The 12,651-nt window shown below is 40.8% G+C and overlaps 1 long non-coding RNA gene across 1 annotated transcript; it reads right to left on the bottom strand.

The window, feature by feature from the left end:
• Positions 1–1,197: 1,197 nt before the first annotated feature.
• On the bottom strand, positions 1,198–5,001 carry LOC309380359. Its single transcript, XR_014172871.1, has 3 exons — positions 4,962–5,001; positions 3,384–3,479; positions 1,198–1,774 (listed from the first exon to the last, which is right to left on the bottom strand). It is a non-coding gene; the product is annotated as an uncharacterized lncRNA (long non-coding RNA).
• Positions 5,002–12,651: the final 7,650 nt, after the last annotated feature.

Genomic DNA, 12,651 nt, shown 5'->3' with positions numbered 1-12,651 from the left:
CCTGCAGTTACTCGGTCTGGCCACAAGAGGCCGCCACTACACAAGAAGAAGACCGGCAAAATGGCGCTCCCGCCAAATCGCCGGTCGATGGAGGAGCCTCCAGCCGCCCTTCCCCCACGCCCAAGCCGTCGACGGAGCAAGCTAGGGCCGGGAGCTGAAGCGGGCCTGCTCCACGCCTCCCGCCCACCCCCGACGATCGCGGCAGCGGCGGAAACCCCGCGGGCCTACAGGCGCCAACCGGAGCGCCGAAGCAGCGGCGCAGGCCGCGGAACCAGGTAGGCCCCACAGACCCTCTCCCGGCCGGCCTCCCCGCGGGGAAGAAGCCTCGGCCGCCGCCGCGCCGCCGCTGGGCAACCGCCGCTGGGCCGCTGCGCCGCCGCACCGCCGCCGGGCCGCCGCCGGGCCGCCGCGCCGCCGCCGGGCCGACGCGACCCGAAACCGGCCTTTCGGCCGGTACTCAGCAGGCGGGCAGGCGGATCTTCAGAGGCCGAGTGCCCTGAGCCGTCAGGCGGGGAGCGACCCAAGGGAGTCCCAGGCTCCGCCCGGCCTACCCAGGCCCGAAACGGGGGTTGGGGGAAAGCCGGCCAGGCCAGCCAAAGCCTACCCAAGGGCAGGGAGGAGGGCAAACCCCTGGCCCAAACCAAGGCTCGGCCGGGAAACGGGCCGTAAGCTACCCGGGACCAGGGCGCCCCCCCCCGGGAGCCTCACCACCAACAATTAAGCACTAGGAGTTGGGGGTAATCTAAATCAAAGAGAAGGAAAAGAAACCCGATTAAGGGCAATATATTTAAATAATGAAGAGAAAGAGGAACAGAACAGGAAGGGAAGAAATAGGAATAAATTAAAGACAAGGAAATTGTTATAAAAACCAATCTCTCGCTGAATTCACTCCGGCACTGATTGATCCGGTGTCCACAGCGAAAGAGAAAGGAACAACTGTGGACCCAGTATAAATAACCTTTGACTCCACCCCTTAATTGGCAACATCACTTTTACCCTAGTAACAACCATCACCAATCAATTCAATTCCCTTGCCACAGCCTGGCTGCAACTGAGGATGTTTTGTCAGGCCCCATCCGCAACACGTGCTCTCTCTTTAATGAGAACACGCTTTCTTGTAATCTGTTTGTAACTCGTGCTGCAGATGCTCTGAGAGGCAGTACTTCTGATGTTACAAACTGCAGTTGGCCGTACACCAGGGATCATTTCCCCAGCATGCTCGAGGATCACTCTGCGAACCGCTCGCTGCGTTTCTCCAGTTGAAACCAATCTCACTGCTGCTGTAAAAGAGCTATGCTTCTGTTAGCAATGATGACTCAGTACATTACTGTGGATTTTCCTCCTTCTGTGAGTCAGGTATCATATACAACAGCCAGTGGAATTTTCTGTTTGTTGTTCATCTTCCTGTAGCAAACCATTAACTTTAACAATACTGTATATATATATATATGAAAATTATATCGAATTAAGCATCCGTCAAGCCAATATCTGGGGTGGGGTAGCTTTATTAAATAACCACTGAAGCGATCCAAGAGGAAATGCTTCTTGTGAGCCTGGTCAAAACACACAGAAAATATAATGTGTTCTCTTTGTACTGCATTACTGCAGGCAGAATGTCTTGTAGAAGATAAATGGACCAATCCAAAAGATCCAGATGCACATGGATATCTGACACATGCAGGCTTCCCAGATCATTTCTGTGGAGGAATCATTTATTTATCCAGACAGCAACAGAAGCCAAGTCCTCCAAAGGGTTCACTGTCCATTTGTCTGTCTGCAAATCAGAATAGAGTTGCTGAAGTACAAAAAACCTCCAATCATATAAAAAATGCACATTCTATTGAAATCAATGGTTGATGTGGATTACCGTATATCAATGAATATCTACAAAGCTGCTTTCCTTCTATAACCATTTTCATATGGTGCTTCAAGTCTTCTTACACCACAATAGCAACTTTTCCTTCTTCTTGAAAGCTTTATCCTACTACCTGACTTGAGCTATTGCTGATAGGCATAAATGCATGCTAGCGAACAAGCATTTATGAAAGCTTACACATGTTACACGATGCTTGTTTAATAATCAATCACGCAGTGTTCACCCAACATCTTTATATGCTGTCATTTTGATTGAGACAAAGTGCTCCACACAGACTTGCATTGTGCTAGAATAAAGGTGTGCTAATTGCAAGACAAACTTTTATGGTACGTATCTCTTGTGATTTATGACAAGAGGCGTTTTACCTACATACTGAGAAAATGTCAGAATATGATACTGCTATGGTTTGAGGAGTTTGACCTGATTCACATGCAGCGCTAAGCCAAACCATGGCTAAGCATGAATGTGCAATTGTACAGGTATTCATAGCAAAGATCTTGGCCGTTTCACTTCTCTCCTGGTCCTGCTGCACTAATACCTAGTTTTGCTTAGAGGTTTGTTCAAATACAGGCTCATGGTTTGTCTCACTTCAGATAAACCACTAACCATACATGGCATGTGGCCTACAAGGATGGATGCTGGTGTCTATTCACATCCACACTGGAAGATGGACGAGGTAATACATCTCTCTATACATCAGAGATGGGGAACATACAGTCTTTCAGATGCTGTTGAACTATAGCCCCCATTATCTCTGAATACTGGCTGGAGCTGGAGTCCAAGAATGTCTAGACGGCAACAGGTTCCCATCCTGCTATACAGACACTGCAGTGATGTGTGTGTGGAGTGTTGCATGTGTGTCAGGGTTCTTCACAGCAAGCAAGGCCTGGATGCTTTGTTCACCCCAATAATACTAAGGTTGTGTGACATTTTACCACCTGAATCTTCTCAGCAGGTAGGAAAGGTAACATGTACACAGTTACAACATACAGAAAAGCTGAGGCAAGGATTTCAGCCCACAGCAAACTCTTAAAGGTATTTAACAGGAAACAACCGTTCTAACCATAACTAAGTGTCTCTGTAGGAAGACACACAAAGGGTTTAATTTAGCAACAGTCTGCACCATAAAATATTAGTCAAGTGCTAACATAGCCATTAATACTCTTTTTTAACAGAAGGCAATTTCACAGACTCATTTACCAACTGGAATCTCCCAAGTCTAGTTGGTAATTGTGCTTTTTATTCATCTCTGTAAATTCCATTTAGTGCTTTTTAGCTGTTTCTTAGCATAAATGCATTGAATGTTGTTAAATTGGATTAATAGGTTTTATATGTAATATATATTATGTATTCATTTAACTGGAGGTGTTTCAACTCATATTGCCGCAATCTCTTTTTTAAAATGTCGTTTTATTTTGCAGATTTTATTTTATGGACTTTTTCCCCCTCTGGAAAGACTTGCAGTATATGTTTATGATGTATGCTTTATAAATAGAGATATACTTACCGTAGAAAGTTGGGGTTGTGGTCATCTTTAGCTCAGTTCACATTGTTTTGGCCTGAAGCAAGCCAAAGGAGAAAATCAATTCAGGTGCATTAGAACCTATATGAGAAATCACAAAAATATTGTAGGAGCATTTAAAAGAATTATGTAGCTGCTGTAACTTAAAATAGATACAAAGATAGGGCATTGTGCTCCAGCTCATATTCTCTAGAAATTTTATGTGCAGCATAGTAACATTTTAGTAGATGTGAGCCTAACATTTCTCATTATATGAATTGGACTTTCTCTACAAAAATGAAATGAGTAGACTGCTGTTTCTATGAAATCTGTTCTTAAAGAAATAAAAATAAATTAGATTCAGATTTAGCTGTGTCATCAGTCAACAGCTCAGTTGGTTGATCCAAAGAAAGCTGATTGGCTCAATCACAAGTTTTTGTTATTAATATCCTACATTAATTTTACAAATTAAATTTCAAACTGTAACTCATTTATAGAAGATAGCAAATGATGCGGGGAATGAATTTATAAACCAACTTGGGAGGTTAATTTATCCTGAAAGGTAGTTTAGAAATCTGTTAACTAAAGGAGGAAAGAAGGTACATAAACACAAAATAATAATAATAACAGCAACTATTATAAGTCAGTGTCAGTAGGGATGGGAGAGAAGCATGATTCAATTTATATTTAAATGTGAATCTCCTCATTCTCTGTCAGGAATAACAGGCCGCCCAAAAAATCAGCAAAAAACACTTCTTGTTATTTATTTATTATGTTTAAGAATCACACTTCCTTCAGAAGGAGCACAGATATGATGTACAATAAAAGATAAAACAACCATGTATAATAAATAAATAAAACACACACAAATAACCATTACTATCTATAAAATAACAAAACCATTCAAACACAGGAATCATTTGGCATTAAAATAACAGAATCTCTATCAACTAAATGCAAAAAAGGGATAACAAACTCAGCTCCAGGTGGGTGGGTGTTCCAAAGTGAGGGGGCCACCACAGAGAAGTCTGTGCCATATATCCCTGATTCATGTAACCTAGTAGCAGCCATCAACAAAACCCCATACCTTCCAAATCTTAGGGATTGAGTTAGCTGGTATTGGAGGAGTTGCTCTTGGATAACACACACACACACACAGAGAGAGAGAGAGAGAGAGAGAGAGAGAGAGAGAGAGAGAGAGAGAGTGTATTACTGGATATAAAGATATTCACCAACATTCTCAAAATACAGTATGGCATTCTAGCTGTTTTCAACATGCAAAGTGATTATTTGCTTTGTCCCAAGCCAACTAAAATTAGCCCCATTGAAGTTGGTGAGACCAATAATTTGTGATTAAATTTAATACCATTGTTGCCAGTCGAAGTTAGCCTGCAATTCTATGCACACTTACTTGGGAGTAAATTCTAATGAAGTAAATGGAACTTACTCCTCAGTAAAATTGTGCTGCATGTCACAACTAACTTTAGCTGAACCAGAGTGTTTACTTTGAATATAAATTTCTTTTTTAAAAAAAGAAAAGGAAAGGGAAAAAAGGCTATACTAAAACAGATAGTTAATCCTTACCACCCAAGCCTGCCCACCTTCTGAGTCTCTTCTTTTCTTCTTTCTGCTATGTGGAAACAGTGTTCTTTTCATTCCTTACTGTGGTTTTCAGCCTTGACATTGTAGAGAACAGAGAGATACTGTGCAGTTCTAAGAATTATCACCAGTGTAGCTCCCAGCATGAATTGTCCTGTTCCCCTGTTATTGCCGCACACTAATAAAAGCTGAACAATATTTGCAGGTTTTGTGAGATAGAAAGAGTGATTCATATTTAATCTTACAGTTGTTCACTCTGGAAAAAAAACTTTCAATCTTCCATCTGATTCCAAATGTGTTCTTGTCATTTGCATACGAGGTATATTTTATTCAGATGTTTTTATCTCTGAAATCTATATCATTTGCTCGTTCTTGGGGAGAAGGTTGTCAGTGAACTGTTTATATACTCTGGCTTTGGGTATGGATTTGGCAGGCTTTTCCCTCCGCCCCAAAAAATCCTCACAAACAGCATGGAGGCTGTAGATTTGTGTTCTGAGCACAATAGATCAACAGCTTTATAACAGGCAGCAATTCCTTGATAATTATTGGCCCTGCTTTTTTAAGTGTACCATTCTTAATTTAATGTACAAATATATTAGCTGTGGCCTATTTCTTGCCACTTCCAATATGTGTACAGGTTTTTAATTTCTACATCAGGTTAAAAGATTGTTTTAATGTCACTGTAGGAATAATATCATCAAAGAGTGACCACAATCCAGCAAAAAATTAGGTGTTTCTTAAGTCACACTAATCAGCAGAATGTTGACTGTGCATAACAGATTTAATTGTTTAACTGCTTTAATTGCTCTGCTGTCTTAATGGGATTTCTTAATGGGATTGTTTTCTTGTGCAAATAATATATGAATGTTTATATTTTAACTGGTTTTTACTTTGTAAACAGCTTAGAAGCCTCTCTTGACACTAAGCAGCATATAAATTACAATATGAAGACCTTTCTGTTCCAGCAGGCATTTAAAGTAAGTTACATTATGCCTATTTATGGGGTTTATGTTTCTTTACCTGTGGTTTTTGTCTGTTTTGAACACCATGTTAGTTGATGGATGAATTATTCTATTGATTTTTTTGTAAACCAGTTTGTGAACATCTGTGGTAAAAAGCAGGCTATAAAAATTGAAAATATATAAATGTGCATTGGTTTGGGACCAACATATTTAATAATGATGCCACATATCAAAAATTATTCCCACCTCCCAAAACTACTGTTGTTATTATTATTATTATTATTATTATTATTATTATTATTATTATTATGAAATGTTGTTAGAATTCCTTAGTGAATTGTCCTTTGTTATTACTGTGTAACAATGTCTAAATAATACTGCCTCAGCTACTATTATCTGTACTACAAGAATCATGATGGCAGGAAAATGAACTATTGTTCCCATAGAGAAATGACAAGCCTGAACTGAGTTTCAAACACCATACAGATCAAACTTGGGGAATAAGAATGGTTCTATTTCCTAGACCAAATTTGATGTGACTGACATAAAATGCTGATAAAGAAAACCAGCTTCCCTGATGAATTCCATTCATAGTGTTTCTTTCTGTAAGAAGAATTGTCCTTGACTTTCAGATATATTCTCTTATGCTTCCAAAAATAGGTGACTCGTAAAGTCCTGATCATCAAAATAAGACTGAAACTGACATGCTTTGTGTCTTTGTTGACTTTTGAACTGTTGGCAGTGGCGCAAAAACCTAGGTGCCATCATTGATTCCAATCACATAGTGACTGGCTGCAGGTGCAGAGGAGGAAATAAGGTTTTCCACTGTGCTGTGGCCATCACTACAAAAGCTTCCTCTGCCTTTAACCAGGTAAAGCAAAAACAGCAGGTAGCCTTATACCCTCCCTCGGCTGTGATCTCAGCTCATACACATACACTCCAATATGTCACAGATAAATATGATAAGTACTTGTAACACTCCTATTCCTACACCAAGGATCAGAGCCTGTTTGTGTACATGCACACAGACACTGTTCTACATTGCTAAAGGCTGTTCACCTGAGATTTGTTTACACGGCAATAGACTGCCTTGAGCTAGCCTCTGTATCAGCTGTGTCCATAAACGGATTGTAACAGCTTCCCTTTTTGACCTAAAAGAAAAATAGATACTGTATATGCCTCACTTTTCAAACATCAAGTGGTGTAAAGTTTGTGCAAGTCTGAAAGAATGTTTGATCTCACATCAAAGATTTGATTGCATTTATTTATAGAATCATTACAATCTAAGCAATATTTTCAGCAATATTTACTTTCTGCAAAGTAGCTATGAGAGAGGGGATGGAAGGAAAGTTGGTGCACTTGTGACCAACACTAAAACGTTTAAAATACAAAGTGAGGGTCAAGCTAAATGTGACAATGCAAATGTATGAATGAATCTGAGAACATCTAGAGGACCATGATGTGTTGGGGCAATGGCACTTACCCGACCTCCCAAAATTGAGTCATTGATGCTTACTGGGAGGGAGAGAGGGAAAGATGAGACAGTGGTGAATTCAGCACCTGTGGAGCCAATTCAGCACTGCTGCCAGTGTGTTTGCACCTCGCTGACCACTGCTCTGCCTCCAGTAAGCAGCAGTGACTGAGCTTTTGGAAGATCAGGTAAGTGCTGCTGCCTTACCATGCCATCCACTACTGCCCTCAGGTGCTTTCTGCACTGGGCAGTACTGGGTGCATAGCTGTCAACTTACAGATTTGAAAATAAGGGACCAGCAGCCTCGAAAATAAGGGATCAAAAGCCAAAATAAGTGATTTTCCAAGCACAGGTATGTTCAACCTCTAAGCCCCTCCAAGCCAAAGGCAGAAAGCCCAGCTAGCAGCCAAATGAAGCCTCAAGCCTCAAGGAAAACCACCATCACCTCTCCGCTGTGAAGCGCTGAGCAAAGGCGAGTCCCCAGGCAACACAGCTGATTTGATCAGCACAAGGCATGCAAGCTCTACCCCCCAGTCGTTCTTCGACTTCTTATTGGGTGAGCAACGCTGCCAAGCAACACAGTTGGAGCCTCCCTCCTCCCTGGCCAGCAAGGAGGGAGGGAGAGGAGCTGCTTCCTTTGAAACCTGGGAAATTTAAGGGACATCATCAATAAGGGACAGCAGCGGGACATGGCGCTGGGATAAGGGACTGTCCCGCCAAATAAGGGACGCTTGACAGCTATGACTGGGTGACTGCTGGCTCAGCAAATCTCAGAGTTGTAGACAAGAAGGGAAGAGAGGGAGTAAAACCTTCGAATAGGAAGAACATGCCTTCATCAACCTAGTGCCCACCAGGTGTTTTGGACTATAACTCCCATCATCCCACGTCAGCATAGTCATGCTGGCAGGGATGATTGTGAACTGTAGTCTAAACCACCTGGAGGGCATCAGGTTGGTGAAAGTTGGTATAGATGATTGATTTAAAATATGAGTCAATACATTACGAAATTGTGTTTTCCCCTCTTCTCAGCTCTACTGCATCTACTCACAAATCAGAAAAAAGACTAAAGTCCCTTAGACTCCTTGACTCAAATAATTCCTTAAATTATATCCAAAGAGTTCTATAGCTAACCTGTATCACCTGCGACTGCCACAGGTAAATCTCAGATTGGAATTGCTGTTCCAATCTAAAATGGATCCTTTCTCATATTGCCCTCAGCTGCCTGGTTTATGAATTTTGTGGTGTGTTGGGATACCATTCAGAGATAAGAAAAGAACAGAGATTAGATATGTTCTGTGTAAATGTTCTTTCTTTCAGGTGGCTGACAAAGGGTGGGGGTGGGGAGAGCAGCCTTTAAACTTGAAGGGACGTCTCAAAAATCTTTCCAGAATTGATATGTGGTATATTTCTCTTTCCTACTCAAGGTGACAGTTTATGTGAGATGTAAAGACAAGTTCAGTCAGGCAATTACCCCTTGTTGATAGTAGATTATTTCCTCTACTAAACTAAAAAATAACTTCTTTGTGTATAAGTTACTGCTGCTCTGGGATACTGCAATTTACACTTCTGTCTTTTTTATGAGTAAATTTATTTTAATCAGTACAGTTTGGAATAGTTTTTTTCCTGTACTTCCATCTCCTTTGCAGTTCTACACCCTCTTAAATGTAACATAGGAGGCAGAAAGGGGTCATGAAGCATAACCAGAGAACATTTTTAATGTCAGAAATCATATCCCACATCCTTTTTCCCATAAAAAGAATGTACCATTTATTTTCTACAGCAGTGGTTCAACTTTATTATTTTCCCAAATATGATACTCAGAGAATTAATAGGCACTGTAACCAGCATCTGGGAATAGTGTCAAAAAAGACTCATATCCAAAGGAAGTAAGTTATGCTTTAGCACCATTGAACTCAGTGCAAGTTAGTCATGACTATAATTCATGCCACCTTTCAATCAGCCAGGACTGTGTAGGATTGCAGCCTTTAGTATGGTTAGTCAGGCTTTCATCCTACTGATATCCATGGGGAATAGGGTGTGCTATTTTACAGGTGAAACTTCATTTTTGCAAATTTCTTCAGCGAGGGCTCTTAAAAATATGCTATTATTTTTGTGATCAGACAACATTTAGCTTGGTTTGATTAAAAAGTACATAAATTCCTCCCAGAAAACCAAAGAAGTTTTCTGAGAGCATCATCTGAAATGATGTTAGATATGACATCATTTATACTCGGGCATATATAATATAACCGCTAGCACTTGGTGGTTATTTTTAATTATTTTAATGCAATTTGACATACATTTTTCACACACAAAAATTAATAAGAAAAGTTTAACATTATTGGAAATTCCACAAAAATATATACAGTGGTACCTCGCAAGACGAATGCCTCGCAAGACGAAAAACGCGCAAGACGAAAGAATTTTCCGTTTTTTGAGTCGTTCCGCAAGACGAATTTCCCTATGGGCTTGCTTCGCAAGACGAAACGTCTTGCGAGTTCTTGCGAGTTTGTTTCCTTTTTCTTAAAGCCGCTAAGCCATTAATAGCCGCTAAGCCGTTAATAGCCTCTAAGCCGCTAATAGCCATACTTCGCAAGACGAAAAAACCGTAAGACGAAGAGACTCGCGGAACGGATTAATTTCGTCTTGCGAGGCACCACTGCAAAAAGGTCAATATTTTTATGTAGTTGTTTACCAAGTGAAATTAAATTATATTAATTTAAACAAAATATAATTTGAATTCTCAAGTCATCTTACAACTTTTTAGCACCTCTCATTTTTGGAATTTGAAAGCTGGGAAATTCAACATGTCCTGATGGTGGACTGAAGAAAACCAGTGGGATATATCACTGGATATAAGCAAGGCTTAAAAAACAATTGGACAGTTTCATGAAGGAGAAGGCTATCAATGGCCACTATCTGTGATGGCTATTCTCAGCCTCCACAGCTGGAGTGCTTCTAAATACCAGCTGCTGGAAACCTCAGGAGGTTTTGTACTTGAATCCTGGTTGCTGACTTCCCACAGGCACCTTAAGTTCTTCTGTTCTTATTCACTGCAGTCTCCAGTGAGGTGCCCAAAGCAAAGTCTAACTAACAGAATATTGGATTTAACCTTTAGTATTGTAGCACCTAGTGAGAGCTGGACCATAAAGAAGGCTGATCGCCGAAGAATTGATGCTTTTGAATTATGGTGCTGGAGGAGACTCTTGAGAGTCCCATGGACTGCAAGAAGATAAAATCTATCCATTCTTAAGGAAATCAGCCCTGAGTGCTCACTGGAAGGACAGATCGTGAAGCTGAGGCTCCAATACTTTGGCCACCTCATGAGAAGAGAAGACTCCCTGGAAAAGACCCTGATGTTGGGAAAGATGGAGGGCACAAGGAGAAGGGGATGACAGAGGACGAGATGGTTGGACAGTGTTCTCAAAGATACAAACATGACCAAACTGTGGGAGGCAGTGGAAGACAGGAGTGCCTGGCGTGCTCTAGTCCATGGGGTCACGAAGAGTCGGACATGACTAAACGACTAAACAACAACAACAACTGTAGCACCTACCCTTTGGAATTAGCTTCCATTAAATATTAGAAGTCTCTGCTATTGTTGGTCCTTCCTGAAGACCTTCCTCTCTCAAAGAAGTCTTTTAAGTAGAGATCTTTCCTTGTATGCATCTGTATCAGGATAGCTTTTAGGTGTTTGTTTTATCGTTAGTGTATTTGCTGCCTTGGGCTTCTTTGAGAGAAAGGGTGGGATATAAATTTTATTATTATAATAATACACTTGATGGTTTGCCTCGATTCACTCTTGATGTATGATCAGTGGTTGAGTTATACGTGTTGCTGGATTACACCTGGTGCTGAGTTTTTGGAGCATCAATTGAGCATTCGCAAACTACTGCTTGTGGCTGCTACAAGCGGAAACCAGTTGCACACATGGAGTTTCCCTGATTTACCCCAAAGGCACTCTCATTGCAAAGCCAATTGGACACACAGTTCTGGGGCATGTACAGAGTTCCAGAGAAATCAGGCTGCTCTGTAACAGCCCCATGAGTGCAAAGATCAGAAGTTTCAAGCCATCATTTCTAGCAAACCATAGTTTGCAGACAAATTGAGATTACAAACCACGATCAAACACCTGTGGAGGTTTGATCAAACCATATTTTGCTGTGTTTAGATGACATAGCAAGTATGATTTGTCACAAACCATGGTTGCAAAATTCTAATCTCTGCATACAAGAGGACAGGCGAGGAAGAAGAAGCTCCTGGATAGCATTATATCTAAATGCTTCTTTCCTTCTCCAATGTCAGGATGTTTGTCCCCCTGCAAGTGCAACTGGGCAGTAATCTGATTGAATTTATCCTTTTCAGAACAGGAATAAATGTTTTCCGTGGCACCACCTAGGTCAATATGCAATTACAGTCTCATTGATAAAATATTAACTTAAAAAACTATTCAAGTAACCAGTTAAATGTATTCATAATTTAAAGCAAGCAGCTCGTGCTTAAATATTAAGATGCAAGGGAGTAACCCACATTAAAATTAATGGGTGTTATGCGGATGCCATATGTTTACTTTTGGCTTAGGATGGGAATTATGTGTGCTCTATACACATCATGAAGTGGTAAGTGTTGGCATATGCTGACTTCTTAATCACTGCTAGTCTATAGCTGCTGATCGCTTTGCCCTTCTTTCATATGTGATTTATATTTACTTTCATTAGGCTCGCTTAGAACATTAATCACTTTTATGTTATTTCCTGTTAAACTTATTGCACAAAACATATAAAGGAAGGTCAGTAATGAAATAGTAATGGTACTATTTGGTCCAAATCACGTGTAGCCTTCTTAACTGTGCATATGTTATTCAGTGGTACTTTGGTTCTCAAACGCCTTGGTACTCAAACACCTTGGTTTTCAAACGCCACAAACCTGGAAGTAAGTGTTCCAGTTTCCAAACATTTTTCAGAAGCTGAACATCGGATGCGGTTGTCGGCTATTGTTTCCAGGGTGCCTGCACCAATCAGAAGCTGCACCTTGGTTTTTGAACATTTCAGAAGTCAAACGAACTTCTGGAACAGATTAAGTTTGGCGCTTTTGTTTTTCCTATTTATTTTGCATTTTTGTGGCTTTTTCGGTTAATTTTTTTTGTGACTGTGTGGAACCCAGTTCAGCTACTGATTGATTGATTGATTGATTGTGTGACTGCAGAAATTGATCACCCATCCAAACAATGACTATCATCAGT

This window comes from Podarcis melisellensis (genome assembly GCF_964234715.1).
Source record: "Podarcis melisellensis genome assembly, chromosome: 11".
NCBI classification, from domain to species: Eukaryota; Metazoa; Chordata; class Lepidosauria; order Squamata; family Lacertidae; genus Podarcis; species Podarcis melisellensis.
This window is presented reverse-complemented; position numbering and strand designations above follow the sequence as displayed.